Source organism: Bombina bombina, chromosome 2, assembly GCF_027579735.1.
Source record: "Bombina bombina isolate aBomBom1 chromosome 2, aBomBom1.pri, whole genome shotgun sequence".
NCBI classification, from domain to species: domain Eukaryota; kingdom Metazoa; phylum Chordata; class Amphibia; order Anura; family Bombinatoridae; genus Bombina; species Bombina bombina.
Window position 1 is genome coordinate 911,699,197 of NC_069500.1, and position 15,577 is coordinate 911,714,773.

The following is a 15,577-nucleotide window of genomic DNA, read 5'->3' on the forward strand; positions in this document are numbered from 1 at the left end:
ACAGGCCTAGGGTTGCCATCTCAGTCATGTTTTCCTGGACACTTATAAGTTACACATGCTGCAGTGTGTGAAGGAGCATGTATTGTGTTTCTGGACAGCACTATTCATATGCACTATACATATTCCTCCCTGCAGCATGTGTAGTAACTTATAAGTGCCCAGGAAAACATGGCTGAGGTGGCAACCCTACACAGTCCTCACTTTCTCCTCTGTCATCCTCCAAAGCCCCAATACATTCAGGGGTCGACAGTTACATGAAATTCAGGAGACAGTCACACATATTTAGGAAATAAGGTGCAAATATATAGATGTCTGTATGACAATCCTAGAGGTAGGTGCCAGATTCCAGAAGTAACAGTCTAGCAGACTTGTGGGATTTATCAAGCTCAGTTTTGTACAGTGAAACTGAGGATGGAATATGTTCCTTAGCATGTCATAAAAGAATCGAGTCCTGTGCACCATCAAACTTTGAAGCAGACAATGGGATAAAACACAAAGTAAAAAAGTGCACACAAAGATTTGTTATATAAACCACACCAATTAGATTAATTTCCAGGGATAACTGTCACCCAGTTACCATTGTTTTTGTATATCTGTGGGCTTCCGACAACTATCAGGACCCGTCAAATAAAGCCGTTGCCCTGAGCAGATAACCCAGTGAACTACACCACTGCCGCCCTGCTATTAATGTATAAGGAGATCAGGGAACATAACATAAGATAGCATACAGCTATTGGAAAACTCGATGGGTTTTCTTGCAGTGCTGTGCGCATGCGCACTGGCAGCTGTGGGATAACTCGGTCGACCGACGAGTTTTCCAAAAAGATCAGCGATGTCCCTGGAGCTTGCGCAGTGCGCACTATAGAGGCAACTCGTAGAAATCTGCTACTGGAGAGTAACCGGAAGTGACGTCATTGGGTATTTCGACGAGTTGGTTCATTTGACAGAACACAGAGCGCTAGTCAGTTTCTCCTCCCCCGTCAGCTGGCTGCGCAGTGACATCACATTGGGGCGGAGTAAGGACCGTTGATGTGCCTCTGCTACTTATTGATACCTGCGGGCAGCGTGTAACCGGTGTGACGTCATCATCACGACTCCTTAACCCCGCCCCCTGCCGCCTAAGGGTGATCATAACAATAACAACGTGCGCGCCCGACCGCTTGACTGGCTCTGTGTGAGGAGGTGAGTGGGGTACTTGGGGTTTAAGTTGTATTCTGCGCACGAATAGTTTTCGTTTTCTCTCTCTACAGCTTCACCGCTCCTGCAGGCTTGTTTGTGAGCTGTGCACGAGCAAGGCCTGGTTTATTCTTTTAGGTCCTGTCCAACCTTTTCGAATATGAGGGCGCATTGTCTTGAGTTTTGAGTATAGCGCAAATAAGTATATTTTTAGAAATCGTATTAATTTGAGCAAAATTTCTTGTAAATCATCCAGCTATAGAAAATGTTGACCTAACAGGAACCGTTTTTATATTTATGTTGTTAATCGGGGCATATAGAAAAGTATTGTGGAATCAGTGCCATGTGGTTAAAAGCGTCGAAAGTGTTCCAAAGTATTAAATGCCATTGTTATTTAAAGGGACATTTTAGTAAAAAAAAAAAAAGCTCTCTGTATTTAACATAGTTCTGAACTACACGTAGCTGTGTGATTTGTTGTGTTGCTTGACTGTTACTGCAAATTAGCTTAGTGGTTGTTTCCTGCTAGGGACCAGCAGTGATTAGTGGCCACAATTTTTGTGCGTTAAACACATAGGGCTAGATTTATCTAGGGATAGGAAATTTCTGTTTTGTATTCTCAGAGTTCTCGCACTGGTGCACAGAAATTTATCAAAAAATTGCGAGCGTTTTTGTGCTTTTTGGAAGACTTGCTGGAGCAGAAAATGAAGTTCTCCTGATTTATCTTTTCAAACCTGTTTTTATTTTCAGGTATTATTTTTGAACAAAGTGAAAGGAATGTAAAGTTGGCCTTGCACAATTTGCTTTAATAAATCGGGATTCAGTCGTATGCGCATTTATAAGATGCAATTTTAGGAGAATTGCTTTGATAAGTCCTGCTCATAGTATGGGCAAGATTTATCAAAGTGAGAATAAGAAAATTCTCACATTTGTCGTCAAAAACCCCCTCACAAATGATATCACCATGTTTATGAAAGGTTATCCGCCAATAAAGTTGCAACTTTTCATATGTGCGAACAAATTGACTCATGACCATTCGCAAGTCTTAAATATATGCAAATAAGTTGTCTGGAAATGCCTAATTCTTGTATTAATCTCTATTGGCATTTTAAAGTGGTGCATGCTAAATACCCTCAATATAGAACCTCAAAGTGAGGGATTGCAAAACTGTCTGGAGGACACGCTGTAAATCTTGGATTTGATACGGTGCATTAAGCCCGTGACACACTGCAAGCGATGCGGCGCAAGGCGAAGCAGCTGCTCCGCATCGCTTCTGAAGTTCAAATATTTCATCTCTGAGCGCTCAGCTACGCGTCCTGACGCAGCAGAGTGCTCAGAGATGAAAAGGCAGGACACACTGAGCGCACACAGCTGCATGTACACGCTGCGCCTCACTCTGCTTGCAGTGTGTCACAGCCTTAAAGGAAATGTTAATAATATATATATTTTTTTTTATCACACTTTGCAATATATACTTTTATTTTGGGGGGAAAATAGCTGTATTGTGCCTATGTTTAGTCGTGGGGAAAGATTTAAAACAAAATATGCAAATTTGGAAACAAGATGCATTTATATGGGGTGAAATGATAGTGTTTTTTTTCTTAAAAAAAACAAATAAAAACAAATTAAAATGTGTACAGGCATGCCTCAGTTTTTATTGCACTTAAAAGATATTGCACTTTTTACAAATTGAAGGTGCTGTGTAGAGCAAGGCTACTGTGCCACATTTAATATATATATATATATATATATATATATAACAAAAGTGAGTACACCCATCACATTTTGTAAATAGTTTATATCTTTTCATGTGACAACACTGAAGAAATGACACTTTGCTACAATGTAAAGTAGTCAGTGTACAGCCTGTAGTATACCAGTGTAAATTTGCTGTCCCCTCAAAATAACTCAACACACAGCCATTAATGTCTAAACTGTTGGTGGCAACAAAAGTGAGTACACCTAAGTGGAAATGTCAATTTTATTATCAGGTATTTATAAAGCGCCAGCAGATTACACAGCGCGTTACAAGAAATAATGGAATGTTTCAGAGATGCGTTAAATACACAAACAAACAAGTACATTACAGTTGTAGGTGCAATAATTGAGTTATACAAAAGGAGAGGAATGCCCTGCCTTTGAGCACAATCAGTAGTAGTTCACTTTAAATACAAATTGGGCCCAAAGTGTCATGTTAGAATACTGCCCTGTGGCCCAGTCTCTGAAGGGAGGGGATTATGCTCTGCTTCAGTATGGCACAGTACATGTTGGCATTCATGGTTCCCTCAATGAGCTGTAGCTCCCCAGTGCCGGCAGCACTCATGCAGGCCCAGACCATGACATTCCTACCACCATGCTTGACTGTAGGCAAGACACACTTGTCTTTGTACTCCTCACCTGGTTGCTGCCACGCACGCTTGACACCATCTGAACCAAATACGTTTATCTTTGTCTCATTGGACCACAAAACATGGTTCCAGTAATCCATGTCCTTAAACTGCTTGTTTTCAGCAAATGGTTTGTAGGCTTTCTTGTGCATTATCTTTAGAGACTTCCTTCTGGGACGGCAGCCATGCAGACTAATTTGATGCAGTGTGTGGCATATGGTCTGAGCACTGACAGGCTGACCCTCCACCCCTTCAACCTCTGCAGCAATGCTGGCAGTACTCCTACGTCTATTTCCCAAAGACAACCCCTGGATATGATGCTGAGCATGTGCACTCAACTTCTTTGGTCGACCATGGCGAGGCCTGTTCTGAGTGGAACCTGTCCTGTGAAACCGCTGTATGGTCTTGCCCACCATGCTGCAGCTCAGTTTCAGGGTATTGGCAATCTTCTTATAGCCTAGGCCATCTTTATGTAGAGCAACAATTCTTTTTTTAAGATCCTCAGAGTTCTTTGCCATGAGGTGCCATGTTGAACTTCCAGTGACCAGTATGAGAGTGATAACGCCAAATTTAACACACCTGCTCCCCATTTACACCTGAAACCTTATAACACAAACAAGTCAGATGACACCGGGAAGGGAAAATGGCTAATTGGGGCCAATTTGGACATTTCCATTTAGACATCAAAGTCAAGGTAAACTTTAATGAATAAAAGACAGTTTTTTAAAAATACTGTTAAAAGCAGGGGCACTTTCATTCATCAAAGTTTACAAAGCAGCTGTTTTGATTAAACATTTTTTTTTTTCACAGCCAGAGCAGCTTCCCCCTCCTGGAAATCCTCTCTTCACACGTCAGCAATGACTAATCCGGCTTCCTCCAATCACAGCATGGCTTCAGGCATTGACTACCCTGGGGGGAAAGCTGTGATTGGAGGAAGCAGGATTAGTCATTGCTGACATGTGAAGAGAGGATTTCCAGGAGGGGGAAGCTGCTCTGGCTGTGAAAAGGGGAAAAAAGGTAGTTTGTGTGTTTTTTTTTTTTTTTTTTTTTTTTTTTTTTTTTTTTTTTTAATCAAAACGGCTGTTTTGTTAACTTTGACTGAAAGTGCCCCTGTTTTAAATAGTATTTTTAAAAAACTGGCTTTTATTACCTTTATCTCTACCTGCATTCAGCACCCTGGAACCCCCCCCCCCCCCCCGCCTAATCATCTTGTGATGTGTATCGTTTGATGTAGGCTGAAACATCCCAGAATCCTTTGTGTTCCCCTTATCTGTTTGTACCACAATTTACCCCAGAGATATGACCTGCTTTTAGGGGATCCACTATGACTACAGTGTTTGAGTAAATCCATGGAGCAGGTGAAGGAGTATGCCGAGATTCAGTTGCCATCCATTAAGCCTTAAAAAGGGCTATTGCATTATAAAAAAAAAATTGCTAAACTCACCCTTTCTGTGCAGTTGCACAGGGATAAACTCGGAGGAAAACAAAGGTTGATGACCCCCTGCCCTAGGACATACCCATAACAGTGGGCAGAGCCTGCCTGTAAAGTGAACTGCTAACATTATTTATGTTAGGTCCTAAAATGCTAACTATTGCTAGGGGTGGTGAATGAGCACAAGCAGCTATTTCACATCCAAAATCTCTATCCCTCATCAGGGGTGTGGAAATTTAAAAAAAAAAAAAAAAAAACTATTTGTCCAAGGGACTAACGTGGGAACCCAATCTACTTGTCCTGATTCGCAAAATAATTTTAACAAACTGTATTTAAATAAGGTTTTTATTGATTACTACTTAGGAGACAGAACTGCCAATACTTTTAATGCAGTGTTTCCCAACTCCACTCCTCAGGACCCTTACTCAGGCCACATATTCATTATATCTTTACTAGAGCACAGGTGAAATCAGCTGATGGGTGAGCTGATTATTTCAGCTGTGCTCTAGTTAAGATATAATGAATATTTGGCCTGTTAAGGGTCCTGAGTACTGGGTTTGGGAAACACTGATTTAATGCAATCAACAAATGCAAGTAGGTAGTGAGATTAAACAGAACCTCATTTGCACTATAACTGAATGAGACAGCGTTATCATTTTTACATTAACCATATTAAATAAAAGCCATAAATTACCTAAACATACATATGTTACCTGAAAAATAATTTGGGCTTTTATTTTAGACATAGGAGTCCTTGCCCATTTGTATACCTCATGAGGAAGCATAGGAACTGTCAAAGAAACTCTGCCCCCTTATCAAAAACATAAATTGGTGCCTAATTGAACACGTTATCACAATACATTAGAGGGGTGTGCTCATTCATTTTATATTAGGCAGTTAAGGAACATGAAGCCTAACATTTTACTTTCTTGAATCAGAGCATATCATTTTAAACCTGTTGATTAATTTAATGAATCAAATTTGCTTTGTTCTCAATGCATTCTTTGTTGAAGAGCATACCAAGGTAGGCACAGGAGCAGCAATGCACTACTAGGAGGTAGCTAGTGAGTGTCTTTTCTCATTGGCTCATCCTATGTGTTCAGCTAGCTCCCTCACTCCAAGGATACCAAGAAAATGAAGCAAAACTGATAATAGAGGTAAAGGTGAAAAGTTGTTTATAACTAAATGTTCTATCTGAATCATGAAATAAACATTTTAGGTTTCATGTATTTAAAGGGGCACAAAACACCATGTAATTACAAGCCTTTTCTGTACCCTTGTTATATTTTTAAAGTGATTTGTAAACTTTACTGAATTAAAGGCTGAATTTAAGCATAATTGTAAACTAGTTTTTAAGAGTATTTTTTTTTTTTTTCTTAAAATATCTTACCTTTGTGTTATGGTAAACATAACGCTGATCCTCCACCCACATCTGCGACTTCATTAGCATATTGCAGTGTGTGTCTGTGTAGTAATGCCCCTGAGCAGAACTCTGCTGGCAATTGGCAGGGTCATGCAACTGCCACTACTGATTGGCTGACCAGGTACATCCTGCCCAGGAGCTGCAGTCTGTACCAATAATGTATAAAGTAGCATGTAATTTCTGAATTGAAATGTCCCTTTTAGAGGCCATATATTTTAGAAGGCAGGCAAAGATACTTGCATAAACATATGTAAATTGATTCAAAAAGTTAAAAGCCAATTGAAAAAAAATAGAAGCCCTAGCTATTGGCATTTATTAAGCTGTGATAGCCTGATACAAACTAAAGTTACTAAAATCAATGCCACTCAAAGAACAAACTATATTAATATCTCAGAGGATACTCAATGATAATTTAAAGGGGCACTGAACCCAAATTTCGTGATTCAGAGCATTTTTAAGCAACGTTCTAATTTTTCTTTGTTCTCTTGCTATCTTTATTTGAAAAGCAAGAATGTACGTTTAGATGAAAAAGGCATCTATGCTATTTTTTTTGGTTTAGACCCCTGGACAGCACTTGTTTATTGGTCGGTTAAATTATTCCACCAATCGGCAAGAACAACCCAGGTTGTTCACCAAAAATGGGCCGGCATCTAAACTTACATTCTTGCTTTTCAAATAAAGATACCAAGAGAATAAAAAAATGATAATAGGAGTAAATTGGTAAGTTGCTTAAAATTGCATGCTCTATCTGAATCACAAATGGAAAAAAATGTGGGTTCAGTGTCCCTTTAACCATAATCTCTACATGCTATTCAATATTAATTTTAAGGGCAACATGAAGGTTGCAGTTATAAATACTTTTCATTTTAGCCACACCTGCTGCAAAAATGCTGTTTTCTGCTTTTTGTTTTGTAAAACAACCAATGTGCTAGATAGATATCTATATCTATATATCATGCACATTCCACCAGGTCCGTGCTTTGAAATCAAGGATTTCAAAGTACTGTATGTTTAAGGAGCGTGAGTTGTGCATGCGCAACCTGTCAGATTGAAAGTAATGACGTCACCGGAAATGCCCTGGTTCCACATTTCGACGGGTTTGAAGATCCGACAGACACCGGCAAGTATCCCTTAGGGCTTAGTGGATAACCAAGAGCAATGTGCAAGTTCAGAGAAGAATGCTGTGGTGGTTTTTTTTTTTTTTTTTTTTTTTGAAAATTACATCTCTATGATTTTTCTTATTTAAATGTTTTTATTCAGCTGAAATTTGCATGCTGTTTCACTTTTATGTTTTTCAAGCGTTTTATATTACCAATAGCCTATGATTCTAAGATTTTTTTTTTCCTGAATTAACATTTTTTTCAGTAAAAATCCTAGAATGAATAGGATATTGGTAATATAAAACGCTGGAAAACCTTAAAGGGACATTAAACACTTTGAGATGGTAATATAAAATGATAAATTGTGTGTGTGTGTATATATATATATATATATATATAACTAACAACTCTTCAATATACTTTCATTATTTATTTTGTCCTCTTTGCCTGTAATTCCATTCTGAAATTGTGAGCTTTTCAGTTCCTGTTAGAAATGGAAGTGCAGAACACTGTTAAATCCATCACAACCATTGGCTGCACACTCTAGTGACCTATTTATAACTGTCCCTAATTGGCCACAGCAGAGAAGGTAACACCTGTTACAACATGGCAGCTCCCAGTGTTTTATAGACACTAAAAAGTGACAAAATAAGTGTAAAGTTTTAAACAACTAATGAAACTTTAAAAAATACATCTACATGTTGCCCATGGACTGATCTTTTCTTTGAATGCATTATTCTATCTAGCATGTCTTTTTAGTGTTTAATGTCCCTTTTAAAGTGAAACAGCACGCAAAGTTCAGCCGAATAAAAACATTTAAATAAGAAAAATCATACAGATATTGATGTAATTCTATAATAAAATCGGCATTCTTAAAAAATAGTCTATCTATAATACTGTTATAATATTGGGTATGAAGTTCAAAATTGCCCTGTCAGAGAGCAGTCGACCACTCCACTCCACTGTAATTCTTCAACACCGAAAGTGGAAGTGGGGACTAGCAGGGTGGAGTTGAGACATGAGACGCGCTGAATAGGCACCATGGTAAAAAAAAAAAGCTTTAGACCTGCTTGCCCGCAGCAGGGCTAAATGGGGGGAAAAAAAATACATGCCCTGCGCCCAGTACTGCATGTCCTGGGTGTCGGACGATAGGAATTGCGCATCCCTGCTTATACCCCCACTGGGAGATTAGTCTGTGCTATTGTCTTATATTTTGCATAGCTTTCCTGCAGACAAGGGGGGGGGGTGGGTGTATGAGGGAGAGAGATTCTGTATGTGAAATTGCTGCTTGTACTCATACACCACCAATAGCCATATTTAGCATTTAAGGACCTAACATAAATAACGTTGGCAGTTACTACAAACTTACTTACTGTAACAGTGCAATGTAGAGTTTGGTCCCACCCGCTCTGTAAATATTGACGCAATGCGCATGCGTTCAATGAATGCTAATGAGCTGCATGAAGTAATAAATGCATGGACAAAAGATCCGTGTTTTTTGTTTGTTTGTTTTTTTCTTTCTTGATGCATGCCAGAAATTTGATTGGCGAAAGGAAAACACGTAATAAAAAAAGTTTAAAGTGTCGGGGCTGCCTGAGCGTTTAATATAACAGGAGCGGTTAAAAATGAAATACAGAAGTAATCCTGGAAATGTAAATTTTTCATGAATTAAAACGGTTTTTAGATTTTACATACGATTTTAATGACTACTCCGTTTTGAGTTTACCATCACTTTAAGCAAATGGGTATATACCATTTTGTTTAGCTCACACTGATGCCTTTATTAAAGTGATAGTAAATTCTAGCTTTTTTTTTTTAAACATTAGGATTCCAGTGCTACAAATAAAGGGAACTTTCAGTCAGGAAGTATAGAAAACTTCATGCTGAAGGTCCCTTTATTTGCCAGCAGCTTATGCCATGCTGAGTTTCTAAAGCCACCCATGGCAGTTTTTTTTTTTTTTGTGGTGCCAATAGCTGTGGGTACCAATCATTTATGCTGGATAGCTAGCACGCTTTTTAACATCACCACGTTGATAAAATAGTGTTCTGCCGTGGGCGGCCTGAGGCGTTAAGCGTGATGTAAGCTTCAGGCAAATAGAGGTACTTTAAGCATGTCATTTTTTTTCATTTTATAATATACTTCGACTGGTTCCCTTTTTTTATTTGTAGCACTGGTAAATTCTAGTGTTTTAAAAACACTAGGATTTACCATCACTTTAATAAAGTCCTCAGTGTAAGCTAGAACAATGGTGTATATACCAATATGCTTAAAGGGACACTACTTCTCTCTCTATTCTGCCTCCAAAAAAAATTAAAAGGTTTCAAAGTGTATTTTGTACAAGAGCTATCATATTATACTTTAATAAACCAACAAACCTGCTACTCTGCTACCATTTAGTGGTTGTACATAAAAATGCATGTTCAGCTTAATTTCTTTATGGGAGAGATAAAGTAATATATCTTTATTGCCTCTGAAGACATGCACAAGACTTCTTTAGTAGGGCATGAGGTTACATATCCCGCCAGTCGCTGCATACTACCTCACCACTTCCATACACAGACATATATTTATGTATACTTAAACACACGCTTATTTCGTAAATTAATTGTCCACGTTCCTCCATAACTTATGGGAAATATTTTCTGCCACTAAAAGGTGGTCAGGAACCCATACAAGAGCTTAAAATCTCTCCCATCTTTTAGTTTTGTTCTTTGCCTTTTAGTAGAAGGTTGAGGATAGAGGTGTTCCATTTACTTGCTTATGGATTTAAATTGGGGTGCGCAGACCAATGTGAGACCCAGAATCCCTGGGAATTATCAATTACAAAGAAGATAGGGAGACTTCACAGCTTTAACTACCCTCAGGCGTCACAGGGACTTGTACCACATCCTCCCCCTTAAGGAAAGAGGCATTTCCTTCAGATATCCTCTGTGGTACACGTACCAGCACTGGATGAGCTCTACTGCATACAGCTTTCATCAATGGCTGCTATCTCCAGCGGTGTGAGTGCTTCAAAAGGTAAGTGCAATGTGCTTGTGTAGCCCACAGGCTATATGAAGATACCCACTTTTAGGTATAACATAGCCAAGGGACAATTTACACTATTACCTCCCATTACAGGGCTAATGGGTGTTATGCTGCCGTGTTGGTTAATTTTTAATTTTTTTTTTTTTATCTGCTCTCTCAGGGACCTTAGCAGATACCTCATGGCTGCAGTGTTTGATCACATATATCTGCAGGATTTAATTCCAGATGCAGTTCTGTATAAATCCAAATCTCAGTACAATAGAGAAGATCCTCTAGAGTCGGGTCTATTGGCATCTCTTTAATACCTATTATGTGCATTTTACATATGCACATTATTCATTAATGAATGTTTTCAACACTTTACATAGTGTGTTCACGTTATAAATATACTGGTTTATAGCTAAATCGTGTGCACACGTTTAAAATTATAACCATGCTATTTCACCTTAAAGGGACATTATACACTAGATTTTTCTCTGCAGAAATGTTTTGTAGATGATCAATTTATACAGTCCACCTTGGTTTTTTTTTTTTGTAACAATGTATAAATTGCTTATTTTTTAATAATATTGTGCTGGTTTTCAGACTCCTACCTAAGCCCCAAAGTGTCGGATGTATACATGCGTTTACAGACTCCTGCTGGTTCCTTTTTGCCTAATCTGTCTTTTCATATGCACGGAAGGTGTGGGGGGAAGAGTATTTGCACCCAGCCCCTTTCACTGGGTGTTCCAGCTAATTTCATCAACAGTGCTAAATTTGGTGTTTCTAAGTAAGTGTTTTTTTTGTTGTTTTTATACTGGATTTTTAGATCAGTATCTGTGCATATTCTTCTTTATAGTAGTGTCTGTTATATGAAAATTGGTGTATACTGTCCCTATAAGCATGAATCCTCCCTCTTACAGATCAGCCTGTTCCTCCCCTAGTTAGTCATGTTTTGATGACCTATCTACAGGAAGAGGAGCTCCAGCCCACAAGATACTAGTACGTTCAGTGTGTCAGTAGAGATGGGAAGTCTTCATCTTGATGAATCGGTTCGTTTAACTGAACCAGTTCATGTACCAATTTATCAGTTCACTGGCATGATGCATGAGGGACAAGTTGCAGATTCTATTACGGATGCTCCACAGTTTCATGAGTCACTGTCCAACTCGTCCTGACACACGATGCAGCGTTACATCTATTTCTTACCCATATCATATGTATAACCAGTCTTTTGTTGCATATGAAAAACCAAGGCAAATACATACTACATGGTGCATAGAACAGAGTATGCTGCATATATTGTGTGGGTTTCAACACAGTGCATAGGACAGAGTATGCTGCATTTTTTGTACGGTTGTATTTGTCTAATAGTTGCATATCTGACAAAAGACCGGTTATCCATGATCATACACAGGGAGTGATTACCTGCTTTATTTACCTCATACGTGTTTTACATTAACATAACTATTTTCCCAGAGCTCCACAGCAATATTTGAGGTTAATTTAGGGGCAGTTGGGGTTAAGAGGTCCTTAGGGTAAAGTTATGGTGATGAGTATTTATAGTAAGGGTTAATTTAAGGTGCAGTTAGGAGTAAAGGCAGGCATCTATTGAGAACTGCTGTAACCTGATATTTGAATCGGTGTACTGTTAAATGAGTGTTTCATTGCAAAGGGGTTAATGGGACGCCAAGTTAAAATAACCTTTTATGATTCAGACTGAGCATGCAGTTTTTAAGACCCTTTAATTTATTTACTTCCATTATCAAATTGTGCACAGTCTTTTTATATTCACAAAAACCTTCTGAGCATGTGCACAAGCTCACATGGTATACGTATACTAATCTGTGATTGGCTGATGTCTGTCACATGATACAGGGGCCAGAATATGAGAGAATTAATTATTTGAAAATCCGAGTAGGTGTTTTTGCATTATCTTTTTATTATGCACTTGTAAACTATGTACACGATCTGGACATCACTATGGGCTCAATTTATGAAGCCCTTCTCCCTATAACTGCAGGTTCTCACAAGACAAGCTGCAGTCACAATTTATCAAGCAGCAGCGATGAGACCACTGCTTCCCTACCCTTTTCTAGTCCGACCAGGGAGATTGCCTGTGTGGGTAGGTAGCAGTATTGCAGGTGAGCGTAAAATAGTGCTCGTGTGCAATGTTAAATTCCGGCAGCAGACTGCTGCCCACCAGAGGAGAGCTGGGGCAGATATGTCCATCCCTGTCCGCCCCTTGATTGATAAATCGAACCCTGTGTGTCAGTGAGGATCGGCACAAACTGGTAAGTAACTGCACCTCAGCTTCAGTCACATGGGTTTCTAAAAGCCCAATATTTGCATTATGTGACAAACGGAACATTTAGCATTTCAATGCTAACAATGCATTTTTATCCTTTCACAATAAAATGCTAAATCTGTGATTTACCTTGTATCTAAGGCTTTGAACCAATCCCCCTTATCTCAGAGGTGTGTGCCTACTTTAATTTAGCCAATCGGGTATCGCTCACGATTCAACGAGAGTCAGCTAAGTGTTATCTATATGGTACACATTAACTTTTTTTTTTTCTTGCTGTGAAATATGTAGAAAATGCTATGGATTTTAGTTCTTATAAATTATATTAATTTAACAATGTTGGTTGTGCAAAGCTAGGGAATGGGTAATAAAGGCACTATCTTTTTACACAATAAAACATTTGAAGTAGACTGTATCTTTAAACTTTACACTACTCAGACAGATACAGTATCTCAATGTAAACACATTTTGCAGCTATACTGCTTTGGAATCCAATCCCTATATTTTGGATAAGCTTTGCAATTTACAGCATTGTGTGTACAATAACACAGGCTTCCATGATTCTATTGTGCACAGAGCATTATGAAAATGTGTAGAGTTCTCACTGCCATTTTTTTTCTTTAGTTAGTGGAATCAAATTGGATGTTTCCATGGTATTAATAAAATTAATGGCCTACATTACCCTGCTTAAAAAAGACAGAACAATGTGACAATATTTTATAGAGAAATGACAGACAAATATGTGTTTGAAATTGTACAATTCATAATTTTTTTTTCTTTGCTGCTCCTGAGCTTTCCTAGATAAACATTTTCAGCAAAAGGATAACAAGAGAAGGAAGCAAATTAAATACAAGTAAATTGGAAAGTTGATTAAAATTGTATTCCATCTGAATCGTGAACTAAAACATTTTAGTTTCATGTCCCTTTATCTAATTTCTGTTCAATATATACTTTAAATATAATCTAATTTACACCTATTTCACCTCTAATTATTTGAATATAATTGCATTGTGTTGTGAAAGGATAAATATGCGTTGTGATCATTTCAATGCTAAATGTTCTGTTTGGCACATAACCTAATGCTAACATTGGGCTTTTAGAAATCCATGTGACTGAAGTTGAGGTGCACACTTACTTGTCTGTATTGATCCTCACTAACACACTGACTGAGCTGAAAGTAATATTAGCTGATGAGCCTGATCTGTAAGTGAGAGGATTCATGCTTAAAGGGACAGTCTACACCAGAATTTTTATTGTTTAAAAAGATAATCCCTTTATTACCCATTCCCCAGTTTTGCATAACCGACAGTTATATTAATGTTTTACTTCTGTGATTACCTAGTATCTAAGTTTCTGAAGACTGCCCCCTTATCTCAGTGCTTTGACAGACATTCAGTTTAGCCAATCGGGGCAGACTCCTAAGAAACTCCACGGGAGTGAAGACAATGGTATCTAAATGACACACATGAACTATTAGAGCATTTTGAAGGTTTTTCAGTTATACAGTGAGATAAGAGGCGGGTTTCAACGGTTTAGAAATCGGTTTGACCATACCTAGGTTTAGATTTTCAAAAATACCACCAATGGAACAAAGCAAATTTAATAAGTCGTCAATTGGAAAGTTGTTTAAAATTGGATGCCCTATCTGAATCATGAAGGTTTAATTTTGACTAGACTGTCCCTTTAAAGTGAAAGTACATTTTTAAACAATAAAATTAATGCTATTGATTCAGCTTCTTACTGTATGTAGTCGCTAATTTCTTATTTTCTTGATTTATCTCAAACTTTTTTTTTTTTCTTTTTTTTTTTTATATCCTCCGCCCGCTCATTTCCTGGTTTCTCTAGTTTGCAAGTAAGAGCGGTCCCATCCGCTCTTACGTGTTAAGCTGTGCGCGCTACCATGTAACATTTTTTTTTTTTTTTGTTCGTGCGTTTTAGGTTATGTCTCTGCTGTGATTCATATGAATCACTCAATGTGATCTCAATGTTGAAGTGCGCATGCATGTCTCATGAACGCGCTTCTATACAGGGAGTGAATTCAATGACACGCATGCGTACTTTAAGTTGGGGGTGTGAGTGAGTATATCCAGACGCCACTGGGGTACCAATCAGAATCCTGAAGACGATATTAGTCATTTACAAATAAATCATTTTTTTTATTTATCCAGGCGGAGGAATAGAGATAGAGATATATAGAGAGTGGTAAAATTATAACTTTATTAATAAATTGCAAAAAAAATCATGAATTAAACTCAACCTAATTTTATATGTACTTTGTGTTGCTGCATAGAGGTCCTTGATACTTTTCCTTTTCCTTTAAGGTGGAATAGCATGATTATAGTTAATTATAAATTGTGCGCAAAGGATGTTTGTCAAGATAAAACAATCCAGATAAACTGGCTAAATAAAAGCTCTGCAAAACTAAAGCAAGCCACAGGCCTGGCGTGAAGTTCAATTAGCCCCCCTGATTGTTTTTATATCCTGTTTAGTTATTAAGCATGTGCTTATAGTCATACTTTCTTCTATAAGATACGAATCCACGGATTCATCCTTTACTTGTGGGATATTATCCTTCTGCTAACAGGAAGTGGCAAAGAGCACCACAGCAGAGCTGTCTATATAACTCCACCCCCCAGTCATTCTCTTTGCCTACTCTAAGTACTAGGAAGGGTAAAGTGAAAGAGGTGATAAAATGTTATTTTTTATTTTCTTCAAGCAAGAGTTTTTTTATTTTAAATGGTACCGGTGTG

At 38.1% G+C, this 15,577-nt stretch overlaps 1 protein-coding gene across 1 annotated transcript in view; it reads left to right on the forward strand.

The window, feature by feature from the left end:
- Positions 1-1,030: 1,030 nt before the first annotated feature.
- Positions 1,031-15,577, forward strand: part of G3BP2 (G3BP stress granule assembly factor 2) — a 106,338-nt gene continuing 91,791 nt past the window's right edge. The window contains 1 exon segment of the mRNA XM_053703307.1: positions 1,031-1,182. The gene's annotated coding sequence lies outside the window, so the exon portion shown is untranslated.